The sequence below is a fragment of the Pan paniscus genome, chromosome 12 (assembly GCF_029289425.2).
Source record: "Pan paniscus chromosome 12, NHGRI_mPanPan1-v2.0_pri, whole genome shotgun sequence".
Taxonomy (NCBI): Eukaryota; Metazoa; Chordata; class Mammalia; order Primates; family Hominidae; genus Pan; species Pan paniscus.
This window is the reverse complement of record NC_073261.2, coordinates 34,660,894-34,677,340: the sequence shown is the minus strand read 5'-3', so window position 1 is coordinate 34,677,340 and position 16,447 is coordinate 34,660,894. Positions and strand designations below refer to the sequence as shown.

At 42.3% G+C, this 16,447-nt stretch overlaps 1 protein-coding gene across 1 annotated transcript in view; it reads right to left on the bottom strand.

Annotated features, from left to right (window-relative positions):
* Positions 1 to 16,447, bottom strand: part of LOC100971766 (uncharacterized) — a 35,537-nt gene that overhangs the window by 1,863 nt on the left and 17,227 nt on the right. The window lies entirely within an intron of this gene.

Here is a 16,447-nt window from a genome sequence, read left to right as displayed (position 1 = left end):
AAACACTTGTTTTAAGCTGCTGAGCCCCTGGGGCTGTGTGTTATGCAGCAATGCTGTAAAAACACTTGACCAATACAGGGACTTGCCCTTTCGTAAGTACAGCATCTCATTTACCCATGATATCTCTTCATAGTAAGGATTAGGGATGCCATTTTAAAGATGAGGCAACTGAGGCTTAGAGAGGTTACGTCACTTGCTTAAGGTTCCAGAGCTGGTAAGTCAGAGAAGGATTTGAAGCCAGGACTGTCTCGTAAGCCCATCCTTCTGCCTCTGTCTACACAGTGCTGCCTTTCAAAGGTGGCAAGCTCCTGAGTTAGCCATTTTAACCTGCCAGAAACCTCCTTGCTCCTGAACTGGGGAGAGGGACTGAGCTTTGGATTTCAAGAGGAGGATCTAAGGCCACCATCAGGGGTCCTGTGCTTGAGGTGATGTGGCTGGCTCATCACCTGAGCCTTTCCACCTGCCCCTCCCCATCCCCTCCCCTCTACCCTGCTCCCTGCCCTGTGCCAAGCTGAGCACATTGGCAGGGCTGGTGGCTGGGAGCTCAGCGTGTATCCTGTACCCACAGAACAGAGCTTTTGTTGCTATAATACAGAGTTCAGTCTTGATATCAGCAGTGGGTGCAGCAAAATCCCACCGATTTTCTTATCAAGTTTTCCATTTGTGTCAGTGAAGCAAATCCAATTTAAAATACATCTTCAGAAAAAGGAGGGTCAGTGAGTTCAAATAGAAGAATATTTGCTAACTGGATCAGGAAACCTCGCTCTGTGCTAAACTGTTTGAGGAAAATCCTCTTAGCACAATTTTGCAGGAGCCAGGCATGTGAAAGGATCATTTCCTCACTATCATCCCCTGAGATCAGGGCTCTGGCTGGATGAAACGAGGCAGGAGTTTATTAGCTGCTTAGCTGATTAGAGCCTGTGCTGATGAGGCTGAGCTCTGACAAGTCAACATCAGAGAGAGATCTTGGTTTCCAGTAGTTTTTAATTCTGCCCAACTCTTTGTGGGAAACAGCCTGGGTAAGACAGGACACCAACTACTTGCTCAAAACCACCATCCCCACCAGACAAGCAGCTCATGGAACCCTCCCTGGGAAAGACTGAAGGCTGTGGAGACCTAGCTGCATATTATATTATATTTTGCATTATAAGGTCTTATCGATACAGAGAAAACTCTCAATTTCAAAAAATGATGAGAAACTCAGTCTTTTTTTTTTTTTTTTTTTAGATAGTCTTGCTCTGTCTCGTCTCCCAGGCTGGAGTGCAGTGGCACGATCTCAGCTCACTGTAAACTCTGCCTCCTGGTTCAAGTTATTCTTCTCCCTCAGCCTTCCAAGTAGCTGGGATTACAGGTGTCTGCCACCTCACCCAGCTAATTTTTGTATTTTTAGTAGAGATGGGGTTTTGCCATGTTGGTCAGGCTGGTTTGAGCTCCTGACCTCAGGTGATCTACCCACTTCAGCCCCTAAAGTGCTGGGATTAAAGGCGTGAGCCACCACACCTGGCCAAAAAATGAAGAGAAACTCAGTGTTTTGGATAACAGGGAGAATGTTTAGTGTTCTAAAAATGTATCCTTTCACATGTAAAGCTTCTTGCCTCTGAGCCTTTGCCAGTGCTGTTCCTTCTGCTAGGGTCGTACTTCCACCCTGCATGCTGGTGAATTCCACTTTGCCCTCCAGCCCAAGCATCATATTTTCCAGACAGCCATTTGCCGTGCTGCCCACCAAACAGGCTGTCCCTTGTTCTCATGCCACTGCTGAACATTGTTTATTCCTTGTGCTAGGCAGGGCTTTGTCAGTTGTAACAACTGAAACTCCACTTAGACATGTTTCAGCTAAAGGGTGACTTATTGATTTTTATAACTGCAAAGACCATGGTATGCCTGAATTTTGAGGTTCAAGTAAGTTATTTTCTCTCTCTCTCTCCTCTTCCTCTCCTCCTTCTCATTTTCCTTCTCTTTTTCTTTCCTCTCCTCCTTCCCTCCGTTCTTCTTTTCCTTCTTTTTCTCTTTCTTCCTCTCTCCTTACTTTTTTCTCTTTCTCTCCCTTTAATTTGCTCTATTCTCTATATGGGCCTCATTCCTTCTACTGCAAATAAGGAAAATGACCACCTGGAAACCCAAGGCCCACCACATCCCAGCAGAGCCACCCCAGCTGAAAGAAACCCAGCTTCTCTCTCCAGCATCTACACATCAATCCAGGCCAGAACTCCATCTGACCCTTGTGAGACATGCTTCCACACCTCGGTGGACCACTGAGGCTCAGGAATTCAGCATAATGATGGGCACTTCTGGGGTCATGGGCCTTCCCTGTAGTTAAGGTGACAAAAGGACAGACTGGTCTGGAATGTCCATGCCAGCTGGCTTACATGCTCAGCCATTGATGATGGCTGTTTTCTGGGAGCTCAGTTGTGCTCTAGACCAGAAAACCTCCATGTGGCCTCTCCACATGACCCTCATTTCTCAGCATGGTGGCTGCGGCCCAACGGGGAGACTCTCATGAGCAAAGTTTCCAAAAGACCAAAGTGGCAGCTGCGAGCCTCCTCATGGCTGAGCCTCAGCCCCCATGCAGCATCAGAGCCACTGCAGTCTTGGCTTCCCAGGAGGCCAGCCCAGAAGCAGCAAGAAAGGGGACCTGGAAACCAGGAGGTTTGGTTCGAGGGAAGGCCCTCTGATATAATTTGGATATTTATCTCCACCCAGATTTCAAGTTAAATTGCAGTCTCCAGTGCTGGAGTTGGGGCATGGTGGGAGTTGTTTTGACCATGGGGGTAGATCCCTCATGGCTTGCTGCTGTCTTTGAGATAGTGAGTTCTTGTGAGATCTGGTTATTTAAAAGTGTGTGGCATGTCCCTCCCCACACCCACCGACTCTCTCTTGCTTGTTCCTGCTTTGGCCATGTGATGTGCCTGCTCATGATTGTAAGCTTCCTAGGCCTCCTTAGAAGCCAAGCAGATGCCAGCACCATGCTTCTTGTGAAGCCCGCAGAACAATGAGCCAATACAAACTCTTTTCTTTATAAATTAACTTATCTCAGATATTTCTTTATAGCAACGCAAGAATGGCCTAATACTCCATCTTTGGAGACTAGCTAGCACATGGGCCTTCTCCATCTGTAGCTACACTTCTAGAACAGACATGGCTTCCAAGGCCACTGCAGCAGCTGGAGGAAGAGCTCAGGATCCTGTGGGATGTTCCTCAGGCTCAGATCTGTGGTTCTGCCCACATTCTATTGGCCATAATCTCGCTCCCTAGACTCCACTTGACAGCAAAGAACCTAAGGGAAGGGATCTGCTGAGGGCAATCTCTGCCACAAGGAGCAAGTGAAAGCAAGTAGAGAGGAAGCCAAGACTGATGCCCAAGTGGGAGAGGTGCTGAGGAGAGAGGTCTTTTTTTTTTTTGACAGAGTTCTGAATGTTTCAGAGCAGTCCAAGTGCACCCAAAAGCACAATAATTAAATGAGGGGCAGGAGAGTGGTTTACAAGAAGATTGTTTTTCTGGATTCAGCTCCAACAAAGTTTGTCCTGCAGGTCTTGGTGCTGTGCCATGGTCCTTCTCGCCAATAATATTCAGCCTGGATACCCCGCTGTGGCTCTACCAGGGAGGAAAATATTTTCCTGCCACTGCCCTGAGCCTCCTGACTGACCCCAGCTGCCTTGGACATCCCAGCTTTTGGGACTACCCCAGACCTCCCTATAACCAGCAATCAGAGGCTGGCACAGCCTCCAAAGGGTGCTTTGGAACCCTGCCTGGTGCTCCAGGGTGACAGGCAGCACCTGCTGTCATTGGTCAGTGTCTGTGCAGTATTTGCTAGAGTTTTGTGGATCTCAGCCCTGAAATCTGTGTCTTTCTACAGCCAAAGGATCTGAGTTGGGAGAAGGCACCTAGATATGCTCCACCATAGCGTTCTGGTGTTTCCTGTCATCTCTGAAGCCTCTGAGCTCTTATAACAGGGGCTTAAAGATGGTAGCATTGAGATATGAAGGCTTGTAGTTGTTGTCCAGTTCAGGGGACTTTAACTCCAGGTATCTGGAACTTAGAATAAATCCTCATGCCCTCACCATGGCAACAGGGCTCACCTCCTCTGTCTCATACCTCTCCCTCCCTTGGCCACTATTGCTACAGATATCCTGACCCTTTTACCTCTTTATCAAATAAGCCCACTCTGCCCCAGGGCCTTTGCATGGGCTTACTTTCCTCCAAGAATAATTTACTCCGGATATTTGCCTGACTAAATCCTTCTCACCTTTCTGATTGCAAAGAGGCTTCCTTGAAAACTCATTCTGAAGCAGCTTTTCCCTCCAGTCTAGCTACTTTCTCTTTCGTTATTCTGTTTGATTTTATTTATAGCACTTAGCACTGTATGACATTGTTTATTTTGAAATTGTTTATTTCTCTCTCCTCAATAATATAAGCCCAAAAAAGACATGGAATATGTTTTTGATTCTGTTTCTATCCCCAGGCCCTAGAATAGGGTCTGGGAGATAGTTACAGCAGAATCCCTAGCTGAAATGGCAATCTTGTGCTAACTGGAAAAAAAGAGCTCCCTTGCCCCCATCTCTGTTTTTTTTTTTTTTTTAGATGGAGTCTCCCTCTGTTACCCAGGCTGGAGTGCAGTGGTGTGATTTTGAAGAGAGCCCTTTCTTGATATACTTTGTCATCTTCTGCTAGAAGTTTTTTATACTCATTATACAAACCCACCCTATCTGTGACTTACACACCCTGTATGGCCCTGCTTCCACCCCAGCAAAAATGCTTGTGGAATGAATGAATGGATTGGTGGAAGTCAGGGGGACTGGAATATCTGAAAACAAATGTCAGTGTGTGTGGCCAGCGTCTGTGCACCTTTCTTAACTGATTGAATCTTCTGTGCATTGATTTCATGGTATTGGGCACAGAATCCCCTTTTTTGCTCATTACCAACAAAGATTTGTCAAGCACCCACTCACTGTGTTCACTTGGGGAATTCAGACATGAACAAGACACAGTTTCTTGATTTAAGAAGCTGAGATTCTAGAAGGCCAGGCAGTGATGTGAAAGATGGTGCATTCCAGGGTCATAACGGCTGCACTAGGAGCCAGCCCAGGGCTCTCCTGGAGCATAGGACACCTGTTCAGTGCAGAGGACTCAGTAAGTCTTTCTGGAGAAGTGATTGAGCTGGCTCTGCAGGATGGAGAGGTTTGAAAATTGCTAAGTGCTTTGTACAACTTATAAAAATCCACGTTGCCCAGTTTCCAAGCAGTCTCATGTTCAGTAGACAAAAGGCAATTTTCAAACTGAAATTCTTTACTTGCATTTCTATTTCTATTTTCCTTCCTTCCTTTCTTCCTTCCTTCCTTCCTTCTTTCCTTCCCCCACCCCACCCCCTGAGTCTTGCTCTGTTGTCCAGCAGACTGGAGTGCAGCGGTGTGATCTCGGCTCACTGCAACCTCCAACTCCTGGGTTTGAGTAATTCTCCTGCCTCAGCCACCTCTCTATCTTTCTGTAGCTGGGATTACAGACACATGCCACCATGCCTGGCTAACCCAGATGGGGTTTCACCATGTTGGCCAGGCTCTTCTCAAACTCCTGACTTCAAGTGATCCACCTGCCTCTGCCTCCCAAAGTACTGGGATTACAGGTGTGGGCCACCGCGCCCGGCCCTTTACTTGCATTTCTTAAGTTGTGTGAAGTCAGTAGGGATTGTTCTCTAGAATTTCCTTTTACTCTCCTATCCACATTCCCCCAGATTGTAGTTCCCTCACCTCTTTCACACAATCTTACCTGCAAAACTCTACCCACAGCTTTCAATACCTCTCCCCACTTCTCTGCTCTTTATTGTGAAGACAAGCACAGTTTCTTCCTTTTGGGACCATTCCTCCCTGCTCCGGCTTTTCAGGTCTAATAATGTATCCATTCTCTATCACAAAAGCCAAGCTAGAATCCTCTTTGGAGCACAGCCCAGGTCAAGAAACTGCATAGATACAGCAGAGGGAGAAACGAGGTTCAGAACACTCATGCATTAATTGTTTTGATCTCATCACAGTTTCTTTTTTTTTTTTTTCTGAGGTGGAGTCTTGCTCTGTCACCCAGGCTGGAGTGCAGTGGTGCCATCTTGGCTCACTGCAACCTCTGCCTCCCACACGCCATCATGCCTGGGTAATTTTTGTATTTTTAGTAGAGACAGAGTTTCACCATGTTGGCGAGGATGGTCTCAATCTCCTGACTTCATGATCTACCTGCCTCGGCCTCCCAAAGTGCTGGGATTACAGGCCTGAGCCATCACACCTGGCTGGCCTCATCACACTTTCTAAATGACTATTATTAACTCATTTCCCAGATGAGAAAACTGAAGCTCAGAAAGATCAAGCGACCTGCCCAATATCCCAAAGCTATTAAGTGCCTATTCTTCCTGCCTGCCATACTTCACTTCCCTCTGTCTTCCCCTTTGCCTACTTAACTGTGATTCAACCCAAAGAGAAATTTCCCCAGGAAAGCCTTTCCTAAACATCTTGCCTTGGCCAACCTCCCCAACTACTGTACACTTCGATAAGGCTGTGAACTTTCCCTTCACAGCCCTTGTCACATTTGTAATTGTTCATTTCCTTGGATTATTCCTGGGTTAAAGTCTATCTAGACTTTACGCTTTTTTTTTTTTTTTTTTTTTTTTTTTTTTGAGATGGAGTCTGGCTCTGTCGCCCAGCCTGGAGTGCGGTGGTGTGATCTTGGCTCACTGCAAGCTCCGCTTCCTGGGTTCATGCCATTCTCCTGCCTCAGCCTCCCAAGTAGCTGGGACTATAGGCGCCTGCCACCATGCTCAGCTAATTTTTTGTATTTTTGTAGAGAGGGAGTTTCACTGTGTTAGCCGGGATGATCTCAATCTCCTGACCTCATGATCCACCCACCTCAGCCTCCCAGAGTGCTGCGATTATAGGCATGAGCCACTCTGCACAGCCTAGACTTCAAGCTTTTAGAATAGCGTCTCTCTCTCTCTCTCTCTCTCTCTCTCTCTCTCTCTCTCTCTCTCTCTGTCTCCCTCCCATTGTATAACCAGTGAGTAAAACAACATCTGGGACATGTCAGTACTTGCTAAATATTTACTGAATAAAAGAATGAATGACTGAAATTCAAACCCGTGTCTCCAAAATCCAAGTTCTTGTCTGACATCATGACTTGTTGTTCTCCAGGAGAACAGGAGACATCTCTCTCCGTCTCCTAGGCTGAGATTGCAGTGGCGCAATCTCAGTTCACTGTACCCTCTGCCTCCTGGGCCCAAGTGATCCTCCCACCTCAGTCTCCCAAGTAGCTGAGATCATAGGCATGGACCACCATGCCTGGCTAATTTTTGTATTTTTAGTAGAGACAGGGTTTCGCCATGTTGGCCAGGCTGGTCTTGAGCTCCTGGCCTCAAGTGATCCACCTGCCTTGGCCTCCCCAAGTGCTAAGATTACAGGCACGAGCCACCATGCACAGCCATGCATATCTCCTTTATGTAACTTAACAACATCTGCAACGTTTGTTTGTGTGAGTTTTTTTATTCTGCCTGCATTTGTGTATGTGAGTCTTTTCCTATGGATTTTTCCCACCATGGCTGTAAGCACCATGAGAGTGAGGAAAATAGCTGTTTTGCTTTATCATATTTTCTCTGGTGCCTAACAAAGTACCTGGAACACAAGAGAGTCACTAATGGGATAAATACACGCATTAATGGGATTTGTCAATGAAGGGAAAAATTTAGTGCATTAGCTTGAATGAGGAGGTGGGTCCTACTGGCCTCTTGGGTAGAGGCCAGGGCTGCCACTAAACATTCTACAATATACAGGACAGCCTCCCACACCAAAAACTATACAACTTAAAATGTCGACAGTGCTGAGGTTGAGAAATCCTGGTTTGACATATTATTCCTGTGTTAAAATTAATATATGTAAAATAATTTCCTCAGTTGTTAACATGGCATTTTTATCAAGCAATTTTGTTTTCTCTGAAATATCCCTCAGATTGTTTTTAGTTTTTCCAGGGGAAACTTTATTCATCTTTTACTAGAGAAAAGAATATGGCAAACAGTGAATCTGTGTTTCAGGAAGGGTAACGTCGTTTTTCTTTTAATTTCCCTTTTGAAGCTCTCGGGGTGCTACCAACATCTTGGAAATCTGGATAATTTGAGTATTACTAAGGGAATAGTTTCATTCTACATGCTACAAATGTTTAATCATTTTATTTAGCTAAAGCTCCTTTCTTGGCCAGGTGCGGTGGCTCATGCCTGTCATCCCAGCACTTTGGGAGGCTGAGGCGGGTGGATCACCTGAGGTCAGGAGTTGGAGACCAGCCTAGCCAAAATGGCAAAACCCTGTCTCTACTTAAAAAATATGAAAATTAACCGTGTGTGGTGGTGCGTGCCTGTAATCTCAGCTACTTGGGAGGCTGAGGCAGGAGAATTGCTTGAACCCAGGAGGTGGAGGTTGCAGTGAGCTGAGTTTTTGCCACTGCACTCCATCCTGGGCAACAGAGAAGGACTTCTTCTCAAAATGAATGAATGAATGAAAGAAGGAGAGGGAAAGGAAGCTCCTTTCTCTTCTATTCCCAGTATTGCACCCCAAAAATAAGTAATCCATAAACCCCCAACGTATATTTCTGTTTTCTTAACTAGTTCTGAACAAAATGTTCAGTGTTGGCTGGGCATGGTGGCTCATGCCTGTAATCCTAGCACTTTGGGAGGCTGAGGCTGAGGTCAGGAGTTTGAAACCAGCCTGGCCAATGTGGTGAAACCCCCTCTCTACTAAAAATACAAAAATTAGCTTGGCGTGGTGACGTGTGCCTGTAATCCCAGCTACTCAAGAGGCTGAGGCAGGAGAATCACTTGAATCCTGGAGGCAGAGATTGCAGTGAGCCGAGATCGTTCCACTGCACTCCCGCCTAAAACTCTATCTCAAAAAAAAAGCAGGTGTTTTACTCTTAAAATAAGACATTAAAAAAATACTTCTGTTGTCTCCCCTCTTAGAATTGGTAATCTCTTCTTTCTCCACCCTCATCCCCTGCTGTAATTCTATATTGAAATATCATTGTATTTTGTGCCAGATGTCTTTGTATAAAACCAACTTAGTTCTGTGAGAAGAGTTGTACGTTTTTAATATTTTTGTTCTTTTTGTAGACTGCAGGAACAAAAATAGCCTTCCTATAGTAAGGTGGCAATTCACATTAAGAATGTAGATAAGCAAATTTAAACTTTTAAATGTAATTTGTCTAAAAAAATTGAAAAACAGTGTATAGTAAAAATCTCTCCTCCAACAAACGGAAAGTACTTTTATGTAAGATCCTTTAAGTTACTGACTTGAATCTTTACGTAACGTAATTTGCTAGTATCTATTTTATAAATAATGTTATTTAATACTGTTTTATTTTCTATAGAATCCTGGTGTTTTTCCATGTAAATTTTTAAAAATTCTTAAAGTATGTATCCCCCATTTTCCCCTATAGTTGTTTGCTTCTACTTCTGTTTTTAAGAGATAGCATCTCAGTTGTTTAAGCTGAAATGCAGTAGCATGATCATGGCTTACTGCAACCTTGACTTCTTAGGCTCAAGCAGTCCTCCTGTCTCAGCCTCTAGAGTAGCTGGGATCACAAATGCATGCCACCATACCTGGCTAACTTTTCTTTTCTTTTCTTTTTTATTTGTTTGAGATGGAGTCTCACACTGTCACCGGGCTGGAATGCAGTGGCGTGATCTCAGCTCACTGCAACCTCTGCCTCCCGGGTTCAAGTGATTCTCCTGCCTCAACCTTCCAAGTAGCTGGGATTACAGGTGCCCACCACCATGCCCAGTGAATTTTTTGTATTTTTTTTGATAGAGATGGGGTTTCACCATGTTGGCCTGGCTGGTCTCGAACTCTTGACCTTGTGATTTGCCCACCTCAGCCTCCCAAAGTGTTGGGACTACAGGCGTGATCCATCACACCCGGCCAACTTTTTTTTTTTTTTTTTTTAAGAGACAGGGTCTTGCTCTGTTGTCCAGGTTGGTCTCAATTCCTGGGCCCAAGCAATTCTCCCACCTGGGCCTGCCAAGGTGCTAGTATTATAGGCGTGAGCCACTGCACCCAGCCCTTTATAGTTTTTTTCTTTTTTTTTGAGATGAAGTTTCCCTCTGTCACCAGGCTGGAGTGCAGTGGTGCGATCTCGGCTTACTGCAACCTCTGCCTCCCTGGTTCAAGCAACTCTCCTGCCTCAGCCTCCCGAGTAGCTGGGACTACAGATGTGTGCCACCACGCCCAGCTAATTTTTGTAGTTTTAGTAGAGATGGGGTTTCACCATGTTGGCTAGGATGGTCTCAATCTTTTGACCTCATGATCCACCCGCCTCGGCCTCCCAAAGTGCTGGCATTACAAGCATGAGCCACTGTGCCCAGCCAGCTCTTTATAGTTTAAGAGAAAGGATAAACCTTAAGAGATCACAACACTATATTTGTGTCAGGGATCCACAAGACTGCCTCCATGTTTGGAGATTTGCTAGAAGGACTCATGGGATCAGCTTAGGGTTGTAATGGCTAAGATTTATTACTGTAACATAGTATGGATATAGAGTAGAAAGATCTCAATGGCAAAAGACACTGACAGAGTCTGGAAAAATCCATGTACCGGCTTCCTTATGTGCTGTGCCTTCCATGAGGATCCCACAGACTACCTTCTTTCCCCCTTAATGAAAATACAACAACCTATGTGACTTCCCAAGAAACACAGTTTTTATCTCGGCTGGTCACATATGTGTACTCTGCCTAGCATGTGTGAAATTTCCAGACTCACAAAAAGAATAGCAGGATAAGCCACATTATTTTCATAGTCTAGATACAGTAAACCATGATTACCAGTTAGGGAACCCTCTTGAAATTCAAGTCCTCAGAAGCCAGCCTAGGACCAACTGTGCAGACAGACAGACCCTCCTTCACAGGATAATATAATTGTCTCAGATCTGCTTTGTTAATTTTTGTTTGCATAGAGTTTTATAATTGGAAGGTGTCTCAAATGCTACATATTTCTGTCTAATGGACTTTAGTAAGAGTGTTGTATAGTATACAACATGGAATTATTCTCCATTATAGGCAGGCTGTGATAAGTGTTCTAATGTTTATACAAAAGAACTTTGTAACTTTGAGCAGAGTAAAGAGAGTGTTAATGATACTTTTGACTGCAAATAGTCGAAAAATGTTGTGTTTAACTCTGAAATATGCTTTGCCTGATATTAGTATTTCTACTCTAGCTTTCTCTTTACTAGCGTAAGCATGGTATATATTATTCCATTCTTTTATTTTAACCTGTTTGCATCTTTGTATTTAACTTGTGTTTCTTGAAGGCGATAGTTTTATTTCTCTGATAAAAACATATAAGAAGACAATCACATTAAATGTATATGGTCTAAAACCTCTGCTTTTTAATTGGGGGTATTTAGACCATGTACATTTAATATGATTGTCTTCTTATATGTTTTCTATTTATCTCTATCTGTTCCTTGCATTTTTCTTGCATCCCCCACCTGCCAAGATGGGGTCTTGTTCTGTCACCCAAGCTAGAGTGCAGTGGTGTGATCATACCTTACTGCAGCCTTGACCTGCTAGGCTCAAGTGATCTACCTCAGCCTCCCAATAGTGGAGACCACAGTTGTGCACCACCATACCCGGCTACTTTATTTTTTTATATATGGGGTCTCACTATGTTGTCCAGGCTGGTCTCATACTCCTGAGCTCAAGTGAGTCTCCTGCCTTGGCCACCCAGAGTGCTGGGATTACAGGTGTGAGCCATTGCACCTGGTCTTCTTGCATTCTTTTACTTTATTTATTTTTTTTTTTTGAGAGAGAGTCTCGCTCTGTTGCCAGGCTGGAGTACAGTGGCGCTATCTCAGCTCACTAGAGTCTCCGCCTCCTGGGTTCAAGCGATTCTCCTGCCTCAATCTCCTGAGTAGCTGGGATTACAGGTGTGCACCACCACACCCAGCTAATTTTTGTATTTTTAGTAGAGACGGGGTTTCACCATGTTGGCCAAGATGGTCTCGATCTCCTGACCTTGTGATCCACTTACCTCGGCCTCCCAAAGTGCTGGGATTACAGGCGTGAGCCACCATGCCCCGCTTACATTATTTATTATGATTCCAGTTTGCCTCTTTTTATTACTTTTACCTATTTTTAAAAATTATTTTTGTGGTTCCTTTGAGATTATAGTGCACATTTAGAGAGGTCTACCTTCAAGTAATATTGTACACTTCATCTATAATAAAAGCATTCCTTCATTTACTTTCTTTTCCTCCCTCCTGCACTTTGTGCTATTGCTGCCATGCATTTGACTTTTACATATGTTATAAACTCTGTAATATTTTGCTGTTTTTTTATTAAACATGTATCTCTTAGAGATTTAAATAATAAAAAATTTAAAAGATGTTTGCTCATATAGTTACCACTTTGGTGCTCTTTATTCCTTCGTATTGATCCAGATTTTCATCTGACATCATTTTGTTTCTGAAGAATATCCTTTAACATTTCTTGCAGTGAAGGTCTCCTGGTGATGAATTATTTCATTATTTATGTTTCTGGTGTGTCTTTATTTCACCTTCATTTTTGAAAGATATTTTTGCCAGGCATAGAATTCTAGTTGGCCTTTTTTCTTCTAGAACTTTAGAGATGTACCGCTGTCTTCTCACTTGCATTGTTTCTCAAAAGAAATCTGATGTTGTTCTTATCTTTGTTCTTCTATAGGTAACATGTCTTTTTATACACCTGCTATTAATAATGTTTCCTTGATTTTGAACAATTTGATTATGTTATCCCTTAGTGTAATTTTCTTCATGTTTCTTGTGCTTGGGGTTTGCTGAGTTTCTTGGATCCGTGAGTTAATAGGTCTTGTTATGGCTAGAACATTTTCAGCAGTTGTTTCTTCAAGTACTTTTTTTCTCTTTCTTTTTTTTCTCCTTTGGGGACTCCAGTTACCTGCATATTATTAGGCCATTTGAAGTTGCCTGACTGCTCACTGATGCTTTTTAAAAATCACTTTTTAAGATTTTTTTCTTTTTGTACTTTAGCTAGTGTCTGTTCTTGTATCTTCAAGTTTGCTAATCTTTTCTTCTGCAGTTTCTAATCTGCTTTAGTTCATCCAATGTAATTTTCATCTCAAATGTTTTTGTCTTTGAAAGTTTGATTTTGGCTTTTCTTGTTTATCTCCCATGTCTCTATTTAATGTTTTGATTATATGAGATACATGTATAAAAACAGTTTTAATGTCCTCCTCTGCTAATTTTAACATCTATTTAAGTTCTGGGTCAGTTTTGGTTGATTATTTTCAGTTTGCATCATGATTGTCTGCTGCTTTTTATGCCTGGTAATCCTTATTTAGTTGTAAAATTTACCGACAAAAGCAAAGTGACAAAAGGAGATAGGAAATATCATGAAAACAATTTCTCTAAAAAAAAAACTTATGATGCCTAATCCCCTGAATAAAGACATTTAAGCCTTTCTTGCTTCATATATAGACAAAAATCTTCCTGCTTATGTTCCTATTTCATCTCTGAAAAGAGTGTAAGCAACCAGTTGTCCGAGGCACCATTCTTGGACAGTAATAATGTGCTGTCCTTAGTATATGAAGATGTAATTACTGTAGTAGCAACAAAAACCTAAGCTTTTGGATTGGATTCTGTTTTGGTTTTATTTTCTTCTACCACTACAATAAATGACACATAATCTTTCACTCTTAACGATAAATGGTGCATAATTTTAAGACAATTATGTGGAATTCAGAGAGAAATTCATGCTCATGGAACACGATTTATATTCTGTGAAGTATTAACAATGACTTAATGAATGAACACGTAATCTGATTTAACTAACACCATCTTATTAATTGATATTACATACACAGATCAAAATTTTGTAATATATTGAACAGGACTTAACAGAAAACTACATATATGTAAGTGATTAATAATCTTTCAATACGATGATGAAGCCAACAGAAAACTATAAAAACTATATTTGAGAAAGATGGAAAGTGGTAATAGGAGTATACATGTTCTCCAACTTCTAAATTAGAGAAAATCTTACGAGTCAGCAAGTTAACACTTAATTTGATTATTTTTGATGTTACCAGCCCCAGAAATAGCATTCTGAAACAGATTACAGGCTTTCTTCTTTCTATTTGTTGATACATCAACTACCACAACTCACCTTTCATTTTGTTGCTAAATTTTCAGAATAAAGTGTGTGTGTGTGTTAAAATTCTCCTGCTAAAATAATCTTTCTATGTTCTTACATATTTAGGTTTGGAATATGGTTCATGATGGCAGAACTGTCCAGGTCAATATAGTAAAATACTCTGACCAAGACAGTAGGACCCAGACTCAAGCTGGGGAAGAGATAAATAAGCTCAGTTAAAAAGAAAAAGAGGGCCAGGAATGGTGGCTCACACCTGTAATCCCAGCACTTTGGGAGGCCAAGGCGGGCAGATCACCTGAGGTCGGGAGTTCAAGACCAGGTTGACCAACATGGAGAAACCCTGTCTCTACTAAAAAATACAAAATTAGCTGGATGTGGTGGTGCATGCCTGTAATCCCAGCTACTGGGGAGGCTGAGGCAGGAGAATCGCATGAACCCGGGAAGTGGAGGTTGTGGTGAGCCAAGATCATGCCACTGCACTCCAGCCTGGGCAACAAGAGCAAGACTGTCTCAAAAAAAAAAAAAAGAAAAAAAAAAGAAAGAAAGAAAAAGAAAAAGAGGTTGGGCATAATGTCTCAAGCCTGTAATCTTATCACTTTGGGAGGTCAAGGCAGGAAGATGGCTTGAGCCCAGGAGTTCAAGACTAGCCTGGGCAACACACTGAGAATCCATGTCTACAAAAAACTAAATAACTTAGCGGAGCAGGGTGGTGCACACCTGCAGTCCCAGCTACTTGGCTGGGAGGCTGAAGTGGGCAGATCACTTGAGCCAGAGAGGTTGAGGCTACAGTGAGTCATGTTTGTACAACTGCACTTCAACCTGGGCTACAGAGCAAAATCTTGCCTTAAAAAAGAAAGAAAAGAAAAAGAAAAAAGAGAAGAAGAAAAGAAGAAAGAAAAGAAACTTGCTGCATAGACATGACCATATTCATTTGAAAGCAAGTTAGTAAATATGTATCCTGAAAAGATAGTTTAGAAAAGAAACTTACAGGCCATGACCAGAGTGATTATAAAACATTCTCTTAACAGTTAGCAGGTGGAATAAAAAGTGTATTCTTTAAAATGATTTCATTACTAGTAAATAGTTCTATAAGGAAAAGTAGGGGGAAAAAGGCAAAGAAATATGAAACTAAGTCAATGAAAAGCAAATAGGCTATGATCACACATCTAAAGGCCATGAACACGGCAAAGAGTATTTTAAAGAATCTAAAAAGTGTACTTTGAATTTTAAAGTATTTTAAGAGATTAATTTTATAAAAGGAAAAACAGTGTTATCACGCAGAAGGACCATATTTAGTATAATCAAAAGTTTAAGAAATTGGCCAGGCGTGGTGGCTCACACCAGTAATATCAGCATTTTGGGAGGCCGAGGCGGGCGGATCGGATCACCTGAGGTCAGGAGTTCAAGATCAGCCTCGCTGACATGGCAAAACACCGCCTCTGCTAAAAGCACAAAAATTAGCCAGGTGTAGTGACGCACACGGGTAATCACAGCTACTTGGGAGGCTGAGGCATGAGAATTGCTTGAATCTGGGAGGCAGAGGTTGCAGTGAGCCAAGATCACGTCACTGCACTCCCACCTGGGCAATAGAGCAAGATTCTGTCTCAATCAAAAAAAAAAAAAAAAAAAGAGTTTAAGAAATTAAGGAAAGCTGAGTGTAATGAAACCTTTTCAAGGGTAGTAGTGGTATAGCTCAAACCTGGTTTGAATTCCAGCTTTGTCACTTACTGAGTAAGTAAGTAGCAGCCTTAAGCCCAACTGGTGTTTGCTATTTGCACGTATTTTCAGAAATAAAAGTGGTCTGTAATGTTTTTACAGTGTTGTTAAACTTCAAGATTATTAAAACTATTAATATCCTGTTTAATGTTTAAGAATAAATAACTATTTGATATCTTTTAACTACTGTCCTATCACTGACTTTTAAGACTCTTACTGACAATTTTGTGATTTTTTCATGTAATCATCCTTTATATCTTACTTAGCAAGTTCTCTATTAGACATATGTCTGCTGAATGAAACTTAATTACAGATATTTTTGAACATTTATTACATTTAAATTATATTTGTACTTGTAAGAAATATTTAAACAATTCTTTTTCTAAAATAAAAGAAAACCAATAGCACAAACCTTCATTTTCTAAGTGTGTCAAGTTGTTTTGTTTTTTTTATTTGCTTGTGTGTTTGTTTTTTGAGACTGAGTCTCCCTCTGTCGCCAGGCTGGAGTGCAGGTTGCGAGCTCGGCTCACTGCAACCTCCAACTTGCTGGTTCAAGTGATTCTCCTGCCTCAG